This window comes from Tachypleus tridentatus, chromosome 3 (assembly GCF_004210375.1).
Source record: "Tachypleus tridentatus isolate NWPU-2018 chromosome 3, ASM421037v1, whole genome shotgun sequence".
Classification (NCBI taxonomy): Eukaryota; Metazoa; Arthropoda; class Merostomata; order Xiphosura; family Limulidae; genus Tachypleus; species Tachypleus tridentatus.
The window spans coordinates 72,121,776-72,135,423 of record NC_134827.1 but is presented as its reverse complement, the minus strand read 5'-3'; positions in this window follow the sequence as shown (position 1 = coordinate 72,135,423).

Here is a 13,648-nt window from a genome sequence, read left to right as displayed (position 1 = left end):
AACCCAACTAGTCTGCAAAAAAAAATTAACTAATTATCAATTACTGGAAAAGACTCAACTTCATTGTAAAATACATGCTCTTTTCTAGAAAACTCTGGTTTATGATCATCTCTGCATGACGTTTTTGCGTTCTGATACTACGATGTGATTTACAACGTGTTAACCTTGTTCAAAACGCCATCAAATCGCCCGAAGAGTTGACCACTAAACGTGAGATTCTGTTGAAAATAAATCTAAAATAAATTCATGTTATAATGACACACGCGTTCTAGATAAGGTTTGAAAGTGATGTTCAATCATTACAAGTAAACGAATATACGAGTTGATTTTTTTTTTAACTTTTGAATTTCGTGCAAAGCTACACGGACTATCTTCCTAGCCGTCCCAAATTTATTAGTGCAAGACTATTTGGAAAGCAGCTAGTAATCACCAACCACCGTCAACTCTTGGACTACTCTTTTCCCAACGAATAATGGAATTGACCATTATACTGTAACGCCCCCACGATTGCACTTTAAGCACCTGGCCATTGTGTGTTGCAAAATACACACTTATTCCTCTTAAGATATCACCAATTAGCTCTGTAGGTAATTTAACTCATTTTTATTCCCCAAAATACATCGTACGGAAATGTTCAGCTGTAATTTTTAAAAAATCATATTGGGCTTACATCAACAAAATTCAAAATATTTTAGTTCGAACCAATGTTTTAACAATTTCTAGATTAATAAAGCGTTAGATTAGAATATTAATTCCATTTTTATAGAAAGCTGGGGATCAAAACATATTGTGATCTTTGTCGGGGACTGGGAGGGTACTTAGCAAAGAGAGTATTAATAACTTTTCGTTTCACAACTAACACAAAATGGCAGAAACCTTCCAGAAGACACAAGTTTTACTTGCTGTTTTTTTATCACTAGTCCATAAATATTTACAGAAGCTACTACATTTTAATGCCATAACCAAGTTGAACCATAAATCAGTTTCCATTGTGATCATTCAGACAATGCCCATTCTAACGAAACTTACGTTATGTACCAATTTTACTTATTCAAAAGGCAACATCTACTCCACCGAAAGTTGCGTACCAATTGTTCTTATTCAAACAGCAGTATCCAGTTTACAGACACGTTACGTACTAACAGTGGTCATGCAGACAGAAATCTCCATTCTATCGACGATTGATTTACTTACTAATTGTGTTTATCCAAACATTCATGTCTACTTGTTTTTAAGCCCAAAGTAACACAGCTATACAACAACAGAAAAGACATCAACATGACAAACCGTTGACTAACCTCATAATTAACAGATCCGACCAACAATTAAACACAGACGAGATACATCTATTTAACAAAGGACTCAACTTCGCAATAGCACCTAGGTACATTCCAACCTTAGAAATAAAAACATGTTTAGAAGATCTAGCCAGGAGACTTGTGATACTTTCCACAGAAAATGAAAACAAGAAAACAACCAACAGAAAGAAGACAACTTAGACAATTTTATTGACATCCAATATCCAAACTTCCCAAGAAAAATTTTAAAAAAGATTTACATTTTCCAGAAACACCTAAAAACAACATCTTAAACGATTTTTTCAAAGAATTTTCTCACAAAACCATCAACATAATTTCACAAAACAGAAAGTTAAAAAATAATCTTACAAATAGAGACATTAATTCCATTAAAAACCTAAAACAAGACAAAAATATCAAAAATCTAAAAGCAGATAAAGGAAACACTATAGACACAATAAACACGAATGACAACATCCAAAAAATGAAGAACATCCTATCAGACACAAACATATTTAAACCAATACACACAAATCCAACAAAAACACACGAAACGTAACTAAATAAAATACTACTAAAAATGAAAAAAGCCAACATAACTTCAAAAACACTTTATTCCTATCTCCGTAAAACCGACTTACGCACACCACAAATATACGGCATCCCCAAACCTCATAAACCAAATTGTCCATTACGACCAATAATGTTCACATATGAATAGTTTAATTACAATTTTGGTAAATACATAGCATGGGCATTCTCCACATATGTAAAATCAGTCAGTTCATTCATCAAATACTCTTTTAATTTCAAGTCTAATCTTAATCTACTTAATCATAAAGCCTTAATGGCCAGTTTCGATGTTATATCCCTCTTTACAAAAGTCCCAACCGCTGAAGCCTGCAAGATAGCCTTAGAACTCTATATCCAAGACTCTAACCCATCTATAGACATTCCCAACAACCAATTAGCAACCCTCATAGAATTCACCACGATAAAGACAAACTTCATGTTCAACAACCACAACTTTATACAAACAAGTAGCCTGAGCATGGGCAACCCAGTATCACCAGTTCTAGCCAATATTTTTATGACACAAGTTGAAACACAAGCAATTAACACAGCATTACATCCACCACTATACTGGTACAGATATGTAGACGACACGATTGCGGGATTCACATCTACAGAACACACACGTAATTTTTTTTTCAGTCACATTAATTCTACACATCCCAACATTAACTTCATATGCAAACAGGAAGAAAGTAACCAAATATCATTTCTTAACCTCAAAATTACAAGAACCGATACACAATTTAAAACAGAAATCCACCGAAGAATCACCCATACTGGACTATACATTCATTGGGACTCAGCACATGAAACAAAACAAAAACTCAACATACTAAGAAACCAAATAAACACAGCCATTAAACTATGCTCACCAGATAAAATTAACGTTGAATTAGACACAATAAAACAATACTTCATCAACATCAATAAGTTTCCTCCACAAACCGTAGAAAACATTATACGCACACACCTAGACATGAAGCAAAATCAACCAACTGAAGTAAATATATATCACGAATCAAAAAATCACGAAACCATATACTGCTGCATGCCAAATATTCCCGACATCTGCAGAAAAATAACCAATATTTTGCAGAAACTAGTAACAAAATATGACATTCCAGTTAATACCAAATTTATTCAAAAACCAGGCACAAAACTGAGGTCTATATTATGTAAAAACTATACTGACAAACATCACACCAACATTATTTATAAAATACAATGTGATAACTGCCACGACTTCTATATTGGAGAAACAAGTAGAAAAATGGAAACCAGATTTAAAGAACATAAAAAGTCACCTTCACACGTTTTCGAACACTGCAAGTCAAATAAACACAAAATAACCATAGAAAACATTCAAATACTAAATAAAGAAACAAACATAAACAAACGCAAAATTAAAGAAGCCTTACTTATACAACAACTTAAGCCCAAAATAAACCAATACAAACGAACACCTTTATATCTATATTAAAAAAAAATAATATAATAAATAATAATAATAAAATAATAATATAAAATTATATATTCAAACACCTAAGCCCGCCCTCTACATTCCGACACTCAGTTACACAATCCCTTCCAAACATGTGGTCAGCTTCCGGTCAGTTACCTCTTTCTTTCTTTGTGAACCTGAAGATGACCGAAGAAGGTCGAAACGTTGTTCGCTCTTCTAAGTAAAATATTTTCTCAACCCAAACGAGCCGTTTTTGCATATATATTTCTCTACAAGTGGGTTTTCTCGACATCACTGATTATTACACAGTCAGGAAAACTACCAATAACTAGTGAAGATTCACCCAAAACAACTGAAGTCACACACAAAACCACCATAATGAACATTGAAAATACATTGACCAATGCCACTACATCCACTTTCTCTGAAATAATGGCCGAATACACTAATCCAAATAATGCAAACAGTTTAATAGACGTAGTCATTAAAATACTTACTAAAAACATCCAGAAATACCTACCACAGATCTGACAGATATCTGTCAACCATGGATAAATTCACAGTACTACACATCAATATCCAGGGTGTTATTGCTTCCAAGAAACGTAAGATTGAAGAAATAACCACCAGCATAAAACCATATGTCTTTGTAATTAGTGAAACAATCCTCTATAACCACCATAGATCTAAAATAAGATGATATTCTATTATCAGACAGGACAGAAAGGATAAGAGAGATTCATGATGAGGAATTTTATTATTGTATAAAACTGAACTTAAGTTCAGGAAGTAAGGATACCTTCCTCTAATGAATCAGTTGTGATAAACGTAAGAAATCAAAATAACACTGAAATAACAGTGGCGGGCATATACTGCTCGCCTAGCAAAGTATTATATGTCATTCTATTACATTCCATATATAATCACAATCCCAATACAGTAATTATAGGAGATTTAAATAGTAAACACATCACCTTTAACTGCAAATGCACATACTCTAATGGTAAAATACTTTATAAATTTCTAACCGAAACTAATATGATTCTGTTAAAGATGCAACACCGACACATATCTCGTACGCACATAGCACCAGTGAAATACAGGACTTATGCCTGTGTTCGTATAAAATGTGTCGCAAATTCGTAAACTTCTCTGTTGGTCACGATATATATAGTGATCATCTTCCAGTCCGGTGTATCCTCAATCTCACCCCCCACTTAAACAAAATTAAAATAAAAGATAAATTAAATTATAAGAAAGCTAATTGGCCACTATTTCAATTAGTCATAGACCAAATTTTACCGACTGAAGTACTTAACTTTGCCGCGTACGCATCAGATATAGATGCATATAGTCATATAATCTCTGAGTGCCTAAAACATGCAGCCAACAGTTTGATACCGAAACAAAAACACTCCACATCAACACTCATATGGCAACCACATCAAGAAATAATACACCTGATAAAAGAAAGAAGAAACCCACGCAGACAGTACATACAAAATCGAAATCCGATACTAAAAACACAAATAAACACCATAAGAAATAAAATAAGAAATCAAATCCGACAACAAAAACAAGAAGTTGAGACACCTTCTGCTCACAATTAAATCACAAAACAGATCCAAAACAACTCTGACATGAACAGATACATTTATAATGAAGTCAATAAATTCAATGAACGGAACAAAACCATATACATGCCAAAATTCCCAGTAAACACAATAAACGCATTAATAAAACCAGATTAAACAATAGACTCGAGCACTCATTAACAGATAAAAGAAATAAAAGTAATGGAAGTATCAATAGCCATCAAAAACACAAAACACAAAGCACCTGGAGTAGATGGAATACAAGCCATCCTCCTGAAAAATGGTACTCAGAAATTATATGAACACCTAACAGCTTTATATAACTTATCATTTTCAGCTTGATATATCCATGTTTCTTGGAAGGAAGCAGTAATTTTAATGTTCCAGAAGGAAAGCCAGCAAATAAACCGAACAATTACCGCCCGATTAGTCTAACCAGCTGCATAGGAAAAATATTAAAAAGAATTAGTGGCATTATATACTTAGAAGCAAATTCAAAATTACCCAAAATTCAAAACGGCTTTAGAAAATATAGACAAACTACAGACCACCTAATCAGATTAACAGAAACAATTACAGACAGTTTTAACAAGAACGAATGCACTGTAGCTTGCTTTCTCGACGTTAAGAAAGCATTCGACACTGTCGAGCACCACAGATTACGACCGTTTAACTAAAATGGATTTACCCCAGGGAATTATTCGCTGGCTATCTAACTTTCTTGACAATAGAACGTTTAAAGTAGATGTGAATGGGGCCCACTAAGTGTCTTTTTCACCTGAAACAGGAGGCACACAGGGAGGGGTAGTTATCCCTATCTTATTTATCATGTATGTGAGTAATATGCCACTATCAGGACCAAACTTAGGTTTTGCATCACAATTTGCTGACGATGTAGTGGTCTGGAGAAGTCCCCCCACTCCTTCAATAGCAGCAACGAACCTCCAACCAGTCCTGAATAACTTAGAAGAATATTACCAGAAATATAGAATAAAAATAAATATTCCGAAAAACTAAGTAATACTATTCACCAGATAATAATAAATAAACTAAAAAAAGATCCACCGAAGTTATGCATGAACGGATCGCTTTTATAGACTGCTACCTTGGCTAAAGTTTTAGGATTTAACTTACGATACTAAATTAACGTGGATACAGCATACAAACAGTATCCTGACTAGAATATGGAAAAGAGCAAATTATGCAAGAAGCCTTCGGGTAAAATTCAAGGCACATCTCCTAACAATATAATAAAAAATCCACAAAACATATAATATTAGATCCATTGTAGAATACGCGTGTCCAGCCTAGATAAACATAATACAAAAACAATTACACAAACTACAACAAATACAAAATTCAATCATAACCTCAGCTTATAAGGTATCTCGCAGTACTTCATCCACATTTATGCACAAGTATGCAAACATAGAGACAGTATCCGATAGACTCTTGCATAATGCACTAAATTATTTTAATAAAAATTGGCACAAAAATTATTTATTATGTGACCTCGACAGATACTACGTACATGGTGAACATAGTCCTAAGTACCTCTCTTCTATGAATACATATTTAAAAAATATAAATCAAGCTGGCCACCATGCACTAGACATTTAGAATTAATATAATATTCATATCTTTTTCTTTTTTCTCTCTTTTTTACTTCGCTAAATTAAAAAATAAATGAAAATAATAATGAAAAATATATATAAAAGAAGAAAATAAAAAACAACATGAATAAAAAAGGCAACTCAAGACAATACGTGGACATTACCCTGAAAAGGGGCCGGAGTACTGTGAGTTACTCTGATCCTAAAGCACTACAACAACAACATAGTAGTAGCCGACATGAAAGTTAGAGATGGAGGAAGAGTTCTTTTGCACTTAACCCTCCGGGGTATCTAAAATCCAACATACCTAAATACCCACAAAGAAGAAGCGAACAAAACCGAAAACAGTGCTTGCAGTGCTTTTTTGTTGTGAGTACATATTCGATAGATACTTTTGATGAAGTTTCTTATGTTATTGTTTTGTAAGGCAAAGGTTCAAAATATTTTCTTTTTTTCATTTCAGCCAAAATAAATACAAATCCAGTGACTAACAGATTTATGACTCTGATCTAGATTGACGATGTACAGTTGTTTTTCTGTTTGATAAGTAGCTCATCAAACACACCTTCACGTACACAAATCTTGTGAGAATATCAAACCAGTTTCTAGAGTGTTTATAGTTTATTAGATACCTGTTGTGATGTTTCTAGACTGATCAATTTGTAAAATTCACTGGAATTCTGCGTAGACGAGAACATTTACTTGTTGAGTAAAGTACGACCAATATGTATTTCAACTCGTGAATATCCTTGTTTTAAACAGTTAACATGTAAACCTCCAGCAGCGTGGATGTAAGATTAAAAGCAAAGAGTGTATATCCTCCCAAGCATATCCTATATTAATTACTTGCCTGTTCCATTAAATAGTGTTCTTTTAACTTCTTACACATAGTTAAGCATCAAAATCGAGTTGTAAAGGTCGGGCATGAGTCTCTTTTATTAGCCACATTGATTGCTATGAAACTGATTTTCTAATGTTTAAAACTGCATGGATCTTTCCTTCCAAGGTCTATTAAATACATCGTTACTAACACAACCTATAAAAGACTTATAGGTACTTGCTCTATAATTCGTTATTGATAAACACATGTAAGGTTCGCTGAGGAAAACGAAATGGATGTAGCATATTTGAAATGATATTTAGTTGCTCCTTTCTGAAATATTGCCTGTCCTAATCAGGTGGTTAGGGCGCTCAACTCGCAATCCGAGGGTCACAGGTTTGAATGCCCGTCACACCAAACTTGCTCGCCCTTTCAGCCGCGGAGGTCTTATAACGTGACGTTCAATACAACTGTTCGTTGGTAAAAGAGTAGCCCAAGAGTTGGCGATGGATGGTGATGACCAGCTGCCTTCCCTCTAGTCTTACACTGCTAAATTAGGGACAGCTAATAGCATTCCACTGAGTCTACTTATTTTAGAAAAGAGAAAGAGAAAATTATACATGTGACGTTGAAGGCCTATCCTGTGATATGAAGTGAACAATTTAATTAATTTGCCTCTGAATAGTGTGACTCTGCATAATTTCATTCTGACCTAGAATATTTGTCACGAAAGTGAGACTCTATCTAGCTACGCTAATCGAATAATAGGTTTCGGCCAATTAAAATATTTTTACTCCATTTTTTCATGGTCCTATCACCTAAGCTCCTCGCGATTTAAGCTGAACAAACCATTTCTTAGAGTAGGCCTAAGGTGTAACAAAACTGGAATCTTTTGGATTTTCATTTTCAATGGCTTTGGATTTTGTTCACAAATAGAGTTCATGCATCACTAAAAGATAATTATCAGCATTTTAGGCTTTCAGGTTGAACAATGATGTGTCCAGAGTTTGTCTTGATCCCCGACAGGCATGCCGAAATATGTCTTGTAGGCTTCACACATTTTAGCAGATGCTGTCACAGAATACTTTTTCGCTCTTGTCTTGATAAATTCGCCATATACAGAGCAGAACGCGTCTAGAGAATGTTTGCAGCTTCTTGATGCCATCTCTGATAAAATCAGATAGGTCTATGTGTTCACTTAGAACTAAACTGAAGTGGTGAGTGGTGAGCCCCTGTGTATATATTACTATGGAAAGCTTTAGAAATTTCTAAAAGGTTCTTGAAAATTCTCGTAAGTTCTATAACATTCTAAAAATTATTGTAAGTTCTACAACATTCTAGAAAGTTCTTGAAAATTCTATATCAGCTAATCTGCACTGAATCTACCTGGAATGTTCTGGAAAAGGAGTACATTTGAAAATTACATTACCCACGTCACAAAAGCAGAGTTTGAAGAGAAAAATAGGTCTTTTTCATTTACTTTAGGCATAAGCAATTGGGAAATAACACTTTCTGCCCAGGAACAGGAAGAAGTAAAAATGTTGTTACATTGTGTAAATGTGCAGTAATTTCATGGTATGTATATTTGCCTTTTCTAATTAAAAATGACAGTAATTGCTATGGTTGAGCAATGGCGAAGCTTTTCAAAAATTAAAATAGTATTCACAGTTAATTATTATACTAGTAATTTCATGGATGTTGAAAAAACAATACACTACATTGTTGAATAATGGCTCGATAAACTCAAGTAAGAACAAGTTTCCATGTTTGATTAGTGGTTTAGTATTCTCATAGTAAGTATTTTGTTAACTTCTCAACCAACTGCAAAGAACTACGTCAATTTTCTTGAAATAATCTCTGGAAAACAACTTCTTTAACCTATTGAGACAACTCGCTAGACAACGCGCTGTTCAACATAATAACATGACTCGCTACAAAGTAATTTGTTAAGCTCTTTGAGAAAAACATTCTTCTCAAGCACTTGATGTAACACACTACAAAATAGTTTGTTAAGCTCTTTGAGAAAAACATTCTTTTCAAGCACTTGATGTAACACACTACAAAATAGTTTGTTTCGTCCCTTAAGTAACTCGCTAATCAATTTAGTTCTTCGATACAATTTCTTGGTTTGGTTTGAATTTCGGGCAAAGCTACACGAGAGTTATTTGCGCTAATTGTCCCTAATTTTGCAGTGTAATACTAGAAGGAAGTCATCATCACCCATCGCCAACTCTTCGACTACTCTCTTACCAACGAATAGTGGGATTGACTGTAATATTTTAACGCCCCCACAACTGAAATGGCGAACACGTTTGGTGTGATGGGGATTCACGGATTACAAGTTGAGTGCCTTAACCCACCTGGCAAGATATAATCTATTAGAAAATAGTCTATTCATTGTTTTAATATAACTCGCTAGAGGTCAGATTGTTTAGCTCCCGAAGAAAACTAGCTAGAAAAAAGTTTTCTCAGCTAATTGAAGTAACTAACTAGAAGATGCAATTTCCTTTTTCTTCTGCATTATTACCACAGAATTCTCTTCCAGTGTTTTCTCGTGTTGACAAGGAAATATTCCTTTACCATTTTTTGTCATCCTTGCGATGATAAACCCATTATATCGACGATCTGTTAAGAAGCAGAAATAGTTTCTTCCTTTGTGCCACTTATTTAATGGCGCCACTTTAGACGCTAGTAAGAAGTTCATGTTAAGGGTTATTTCATATTACTCTGCAAACAAGAAGTTTACTTTAAATCAGCTAATGTGTGATATGTGTATTGACCTGTATTTAGATAAATAACACTGTTTTCTTTTATACTCCAGTGTAGGATGTGATTATTGTTGTCGATAATTCAAAGAAAAAATACCTATCAAAATAAATCACAATAAAACAAACGTAATGTTTCTAAATTCATTGACACCTGTAGTATTGCATATAGTAAAAAGCAAACCAGAATGAATAAGCTCACCCCTCTTTACAATGTTCAAGGTGTCTTTAAAGACTAAGTTGTATTATTACATTTCTTTTGTAAGGGGTGGAGGTGAACTAAAAACAAATTTACGCACGAAACTAAGTAAAACATTAGGCTGACCTCTTCTAGAAGGAGCAGCTGGTAGATATGTCTGAAGAATGCCCCTGAATGGGAATCACAAGATGGATTCGGAAAAGAGGGAGAACTTGTAAAGACAAGTAAAGTGAACACTGAATATAATACAGCTAGTAAATATCACTTATGGCCAACTATTGGGCTACTCTTACTAAATAGTGGAACTGACTATCACATTATCAAATAATTTAGGCACATCAGCCACACAAATAATGTACAAAAGAGAGAGAACCGAGTCTAGGACTCTAGAAGGAAGATTGGAGGATCTGGATAGAGTTTCTCCAGAGAAATAATTGCATCTTCCATACAGAAATGAGTTGATAATTCGGAGAAAATATAATTGTTATGTTGTTCAACTGTCATGCTATCCTAGCATCAAGACTTGTGGCTCAATACAGAGTTACACCTCTTCAACCATGAAATATTATCAACAATGGTAAGCTTCACGTAGTGGTTAGGTATAACAAACAAACAATGAAAACAGGGCTGCTCACGAAGTAAGTAAAGAAGAGGATTGCATTACACAAGTATTTAGGGAATATCAGTGTAGTAGTTAACCTCTAAAGATAAAGTAAACAGTTTTATGAAGAATGCGTGATAAGTTTGTCATGGGGGCGGAGAGGTTCAGCAAAACAACTGGACATGATTTTCCTTGACGTGAATATTACCATGTAGTGTGAGTGTTTTCTTATAGGAAAGCCACATCAAGCTATCTGCTGTGTCCACCGAGGAAAATCTAACCCATGATTTTAATTTAGTACGTTAGTTAAGGAATTATACATGATATTTGGGACGAGATAGTTTAATATGTCGAAGAAGATGATGTTTCAAAACTTGCAATTTTTCATAGCAAATATAAATGTAAATTTGAAGACTTTCCGCTACACTACCAGGTAAGGGGGTTGCTATGTAGTAAGTTAAAAAGGTTTCACGATAGATAGAGAAATGTACAGGTTGTGATTAATTTAGTACGTTAGTTAAGGAATTATACATGATATTTGGGACTAGGTAGTTTAATATGTCGAAGAAGATAGTGTTTCAAAACTTGCAATTTTTCATAGCAAATATTCAAGATATGCGCCCTTGATATGTGTATAGAACAAGTAAATACTCAAATCCCAAATAATTCCTGACAAACACAGACGTAGTTGAAAATATTTCTCTGATGTATGATAATGTGTAATATATTTTGTGTATAATAATTTCAAGGTTACTTTGCAAATACCAAAATATGGCAAAACATTAAACAAAATTAGCTTAAAATTTGCGATAAAATTCATATAATCTACATTTCTTTTCCTAGTGGTTCGCTAGCTTCTGGAGGGCCTGGCATGGCCAAGCGCGTAAGGCGTGCGACTCGTAATCCGAGAGTCGCGGGTTCGCGCCCGCGTCGCGTCAAACATGCTCGCCCTCCCAGCCGTGGGGGCGTTATAATGTTACGGTCAATCCCACTATTCGTTGGTAAAAGAGTAGCCCAAGAGTTGGCGGTGGGTGGTGATGACTAGCTGCCTTCCCTCTAGTCTTACACTGCTAAATTAGGGACGGCTAGCACAGATAGCCCTCGAGTAGCTTTGTGCGAAATTCAAAACAAACAAACAAACTAGCTTTTGGCGTTCAAATAATAAGTTTTAAAATCTAAATACTATTATTAAATTCCCAACTATGCATTTTGATACTTACCTTTCAACCATGAATAGTGACATTTAACACCCAACAATCTAATTTTTATGTTGCTTTCAGCACTTAATACTTATACTTTAATCAGAACGATTTATTTTGATGTTTAACTTTCTAAGCTGGATTATGATATTTATCTTTCAAAAATGTATTTTTACATTAAATTTTCAACGCTGAATAGTAGTACTTACTTTTCAACAATATATATTGATGTAGTTTTCAACATAAAATATTAATACCTATAATTATTATAGAAACAAGACTGTTTCCGTTTAAGTATAGCACAAATTTTAAATTTATTTCTTTTTACAAGCGATAGTTTACTGCGTTTGTGTACTTAGCTGTGCGAATCATACATTGTGTAGTTCAATTGTATATTGAGGTTTGTTGTATTATTGCATCGTGGAACAAAAACCTAATTTTTTTCAACTATTATTAGTATGTGTAAAGTTCTAAGCCTCAGTTGGACTATTTATAAATACACGTCCAAAATGTAGTTTAAGTTAGTATCAGATACAGTCAAATAGATCTGGAATGCGCATTTATAAGTTTAGCCGTAATAAAGCGCATAGTAACGCCTTTTGGTTTTTGAAAATAAATTATTGCAGGTTGCTAGTAGGTAAAGGTTATGTCGGGGATAAGAGAGTGAAAAACGTTGGGTGCAGTAGTGATAGCCAGTTTAGTACCTAATGATCATATTATAGGCAGTGTATATCTACATGTGTTGATCGATGGTGCAGTGAGTATGTTTTCCATAGCAAGAATAAAGGCGACCTGGAAGCCATGTGTGTGAAGGCACCCACCCATGAATCGGTAATCGGCAATACATCAGATAGTAGAAGTTTCGAAGAACCATACAGTATTGTCACTGGCGAGGCATCTGCAGTGACCACAAGAGCACAACAGAAGATCAAGCTATACATCAAGTCTCTGAAAGTCTTAAAAGTTGTTATCTCAAATATAAGTAAAGAGAAACTTAAGGAAATGCAGAATAATTAGCTCTTCATTGCAGAAATTTTGGGGTAGTGCCTGAGAGAAAGTCGAGCACAAGACCAAAGGAAAGAGACTTAAGGGAGTAGAGGCTCCAAAACAAATGCTGTATGAGACCTAGCAATTCTGCTAGGGAAGCTAAACAGATTATAGAACCAACAGAATACTGGACTCAAGTGAAGAAGCTAGCTCAAGAGTCTGTTGTGGGAGAACACCTGGGAATAAAGAAGATGGAAGACAAAATCACTAATAATTTCAATTAGCCGAGAGTTATTGGGGACGTGACTGTGCTCTGCAGGTCATGTGACATCTGCCAAATACGTGATGAAGAGAAGCCAAGGTGCCACTGAGTGAGATGCCTCTCATAGAAAAGCCATTCAGCAGAATAATTGTGGACTTGCCTACATCATTAACACCTGCTTCTGACAAGGGCAACTGGTACAAGCTGACAGTAATTAATCCACTATGTGACGTTATCCAGAAGCCATAGCACTGCCAAAAATAAAGACAGA